The sequence below is a fragment of the Silurus aristotelis genome, assembly GCF_946808225.1.
Source record: "Silurus aristotelis genome assembly, chromosome: 22".
Taxonomy (NCBI): domain Eukaryota; kingdom Metazoa; phylum Chordata; class Actinopteri; order Siluriformes; family Siluridae; genus Silurus; species Silurus aristotelis.
In genome coordinates, this window is record NC_139595.1 from 14604732 (window position 1) to 14610542 (window position 5811).

Sequence of the window (5811 nt, forward strand, 5' to 3'; positions counted from 1 at the left end):
ATACTTCAGTACTTTCACAAGTAGCCACTTTTTAAACACGAGTATATATATATTTAATTGAGGTGAATATTTTGACACATTATAATGTTACCTAAATAATATAATTATATTTCATAAAGCTGTCTAAATTTGTTTTGGCTTGTCACTAGCTTGTCATAATACATTTCTTAATAAATTTCCTTTCAGGCTTAAAGGAGTAAATTGGTCTGTCGTTGTGTGCCATGTTGAACACATGTTAAACTGAGAATGTTTAACTGAAGCAAAAACAGTTTCGAATCATTACACCCATGCTGATTGGATGAGAGGTTCTGCTTGGGAGGATCTAACTGCAAAAGGCACCAGGTGGAAGGGTACAGGAAATACAGCTAAAGAGAAATCAGGCCATTTTACATGATTATTTTTACGCTAAATTTGTACCAAAGAAATCTAAAGGTTTTTAAAGCACATTAATATTGAAATTTATGGTAAAATATTTAAATATGAAAGTGATTGCAGCATTTGTTTTTTCAGAAATGACAAAAGCTTAGACAGCTTTTTCATTAATATGTAGACATCTCGAATATTTGATCTCATGGCCAGCTTGACAGAAGAAAACGATAAGATAAATTCACATTCCCTGTGAATTATGATAAACATTTAGTAGAAGACCTGTGCTGTACTAGATAAGTTATTTATTTTGGTCAAAACTGATTATACTTAAGTACAATGTACACATTTTTGGGATTATAGCAAAATTGTTGACATGCAGTCACACATGTTTCTGAAAATCAAATTTAAGGTTTTATATAAACAATTAAACTCATAATAAGGGTAGCATGTTAAAAAAAATATATATGCATTATGATCTACAGGTATGTATGTGTTAAGTTGGAAGCTTAGACAAAAGATACACATCCTTCACTTTTGATGATGTAGATATGCACTACTTAAAATTACTTAAAATGAATAAAAATATAAATAACAGCACTTTGTTCTACAATAACCCTCTCCAAACTTACAAACAAACTAACAGTGTCTCGATATTCAATGACATTTAGTAAAATCAGGTTCTTCAGCAGGAAGCAAGTGCAAACATATAAACTTTACAATCCAATTTCCCTGATTTGAATGTTGAGATCATTGCTGGCAGGTCTGGAATAAGTTGTGCTACCATAACTCTCTGTAGTCTGTAGTCTACTTTTAAAAAATAAAATCAGACAGACATTTTACCTGAGAAATTTGTTTTGCAAATAATTAATACATGATCAGGACAGGAGACATGCATGTTGAAGCATGTGCTGAAGTGTTCTTATGCAACGTTTTGGGTGTGCTTTGAAACACTTTGTTCTTTGAAATACTTATAAACAAAGCAGTCACAAAAGATCTCCATATGTGTTTTTCACACGCTTGACGTTCTGATGCATTCTTTAATTGAAATTAGTTCAGAAATTAGTTCAGTAGCACAAGTAATGGTTTTAGATTTATACAACATCTATACCTTGAACATTCTTTTATTCGACATAAAAAATTTAAAAAAATGACCTTGAATGTGACTCATTGATCTGGTTTTAAACGTACACATTTCTTTATGTTGGTACTGGAGCATGAGCTGACTTTCACAAACAATAAAGCGTGCTTATTGAGAACTCCATAAAGCTGTTGTTTACCACACTAGGAAATGTTTTCCATGTGTGCCTGAGCTAGTACTTGTCACTGATGTTGACACTGCTAAATTCACTGTGGGAAGAGGAACCTGTTTCGCCTGAATTGTAAGACTTCAGGTGCGTTAATATTTAACGGCCAAGCATGCTTAACAACAGTTAGCTGGAGGACAAAACAGGATCTGAGACATATATACAACACTGCAAAGTGGCAGCCTGTTACATTTCTTTTCTCACTATACTAAAGAACATAATATACAATACTATAAATGTATTAACATAATTTTGTAGCTTGCTTTTGAAGAATGTACTATTTATTGCATTTTGATTAAGTTAATAATTAAATATATCAGTAATAGGAACAGCTTGGGATTGGTGTATACACTTATGTCAGTATTTATAACTATGGTAAATAAGCAGAAAACCACTTCAGGGTGTGCTATTATAAAAAAATGATCAATCTTATGATAATGTCCCTAACATTTTCCATTGATGCTATGTTTATTTATTAAGAAATCACATATCCTGAAGATTGATATGCATTTGCAGTTCCATTTTAATTTGTGGGACGTTTGTGAAACAAGTTAGCTCCTGTGGTTTCCTGTTGTGTAGCAAATTAAACAGTCGTTCCCTCCCCTTTCTGTTTTTTTTTTCTTTAGAAATGAATACCAAATGCTGCTTATGTTGCGCAAAAAAAAAAAAGTGGAACATTGGAAAGTCTGTCCTTCCGTGCTTTATGTTTATTACCTACAGGTGCCTCAGACACTGCATGTCAAAAAAGCTTACATCAATTTAACGGAATTCACTATTTTGTTGTTAAAAATCCTTTACATTTGCTAATATGGTATACATTTTTTATCGACTTTTAAATCTTTTACATTTATCGGCTTACAATTAAAATGTAATGTAACATAACTTTTAAACATTAAGAGTATTGCTCAAGTATGTGGAAATGATTTTAACTAATAAAAAAACTTTCAGTGACTTATTAATATGTTTTTAGTAGCGTGTAAAGTTTAAATTGTGCTTGAGTTTGCTAAAATTAATCGTAGAAATAAATCATAAACGATCCACATATTGGCACAAAGAGAATCGTAGTCATTATTACTTTAATAGTAAGGTATTTTACACTAAACCAGTCCAGTGCTTTATATTACATCATGTAAATATATAATGACAAGTTTTATAACTTTTCAATTATTTAGTTTACTAGAAATAATTTACAGAAAATGTAATCTTGAAAATATGTATTTATTTGTTTGTTACAACCCAATAATATTGGTTGTAATGCTTCATTGTAAACTGAATAGAGAAGTGAAATGGGCATTACTGTATTTGTTTGTGAATAGATATGCAGGAAAGAAATAATGCACAATGAGTTGTGGGAAAATATAAGAAATAGTAAGTGGAAGCAGATTATTATTGTTGCTTTCCAATCACAGCACTTCTGTAGTTTAGTTCCTCTCATAACACAGTGACATGCACAAAACTTACTTTTTTTTTTTTTTATTCAAAATTGACAGAGCATTTACTTTTTAATTTTCAGTCATATGCAAAACTTAATTCACATTATAGCAGCTATAAACAATATAGTAATGTTGTAATTATACTTTACTATAATCTTTACTGATATTGTACTTTATACCTATATACAGTGCCTGTCAAAAGTTTTGAAACACCTAGTCTTTTATAGTTTTTGAGATACACATGCACATTCTTTTTGTATATATGCAACAAACTAGCTTATTTATTTAGGTATGAAGATTTACTTTGACCAAACAAATATATAAATGTACAGATGTTACACTGTATTTACATTGAAAAATCTTCCCATAGCATGAATTACAGCTTTACACATTCTTGGCATTTGGAAGGACTCTTGCCATGAATATGTAAAACTTGTCAAAGGTGTTCTTCATTAGCTGTATATTTATTTCCAAAATGTAGGTTATCCCAAAACAGTTCAATATGATTTAGGTGCAGTAACTGGGCAGATTATTCTTTGATAGTTAACACGCCAACCGAATGTTTAATCTCTAAATAACAATTACAGAGCTTGGACGTATGCTTCCTGTCATTGTTTTGTTTTATGGTGAAGTTGGTTCCAATTACCCAAGTTACCCAATGTTGGTTCAGTTTACTATTAAAAAAAGTCTCCAACATTCCCTACCCTAAAAAACTCCCAAACTACTAAGCTTCTATATTTGGATGTGGGGGTGGGGTAGTCTACTAACATCTTCTCTCCTGTTCTCTGACTTACGTAAGTTCTTCTGTTACAGCCCAAAATGTCAAATTTGGACTCATCTGTCCACAAAATTTTTTTTTTTTTTTTTTTTTTAACAAAAAGAAAGTGTCTTAAAAAACAAGAAGAGAATAGGTGTATTCAAACAAGCACTGTAGAAACCAACTCCATCAGTCAATGCTTTCAAGAAATGTACCAAAAAATCATGTAGCATGGAGTACAGATTTCACACACATAAGCACCATTCTATTTATGAGACCTAGAAGAATTATTATTATTCTGAGGGAGCAAGGCACAGAATTCAGAAGAAGTGGAGAGATTACTTTTAAACTCTTCCTTTATCATTTGCAAGCTAGTTTGCTCCAGTCAGTGGCAGCATTGGCAGCTTGACTCACTTCCTAAACAAATACTTCTGTCAATCTTAATAATTACTCATCATGCCCTGCCCAGAATCCCCCAGGCCATAAAAGCCGGTGACATCACACACACACTGAAAGTCCATGTGAGAAAAACTCTCTGATGTCACTCAGTGTGTTTCATTGAGCTTCAGTGAGTATCAGTGTAAATTAATAGTCTCAATCATCACCGCTCTATATATAGCATGATCTATTTTTCCTTTCTTCAGTGATTCATTTTGCTGATCTTTCATTCACTGCTGATTTTGTGCAAAACGTGTGTGTTGTATCAGGCTTTCCATAAGGTGTGGTTTGTCACTGTTACCTGCCACAGCATGTGTAGTATGTCCTGATATTTTCCTCACATGTATTTATATGCAAAACCAGTTCAGTTTCACCTGTTTCCACACATCCAGCAACATCTGATATTGCTTCAGTCTATTAATTGCAAAAGATATCTTTACTTGATCCTTGCTCTTTCATGTACCTAGCATTTACAAGGTAGACTTAGGTAGACTTAAGGTAGAGTTAAAAGGTAGACTTTTTTTAGATAAAGTTGTAATATTGTGTCTTATTGAAAGGGTGTGTGTAAAAGGTGGGAAAATAATTGTTAACAAATGAATGCATCCATTTTTATTATTACTACAAATAAAATAAAATATAAATATATAACTATAAAAACATGGAACCATTAAATTTGTTTAAATACTTTGTATCTAATTTAATCCAATTCATTAGATGTTTTTTTTAAACAAAACGTTCTATATAAATTCATTCCTCTGCATGATTGTTTAATAGGCTTTCGAAATGAAGCTCTCAGGACGGCCTCATCAGAACCCTGAAAAGTGGGTAAAAAGTTACTGATTTACTGTTTTTTACTCAGTGTTCTACTTTCCATTCAGGTTTCTATTTCTGGTCAAATATTCTTTCTCTCTCTCTTTCTCTCTTTACAAATATACCTTTTTTCTTTAATGACTATCCAAACTGACTAATAAATATAGAAAATCAGTATTAACTCGCAATTGTGTTCCTTAGTAACACAGTAACTACGTAAGAATAAATCACGAGCACATGGAGTAACTAAAAACAATGCATTATTCATTTATTACTAATAGACGAAGATTGGAAGGAATTCCAAGGAATACGTTTTTTTCCAAGGAATAAGGAAAAGACACAGTAGGCATGTACACAGATTTTGAACCAATTGATTGTGAGTTTTCTGTGAATGGAGGATTTTAATGTCAATGATTGATTTCATGTGTAATCCTGCAAAAATAATTTTTTCACTTATTTACTGCTGGTTTTTATTATTATTATTATTTTTTTTTTATTATTTTTTTTTTTTATTATTATTTTTTTTTAATGGAAAATCATTTCCCATTTTTTCTTATCTTCTTCAAATGACTCACTTATGCAAAACACATTATTTTGGAACTTTCTACCCCATACAGTAACATTCTTAATTTATTAGTATTTGACCTTCACACAGTGTTCATTTTAAATAGTTACTGAATTCTATCATATTTACTAAATA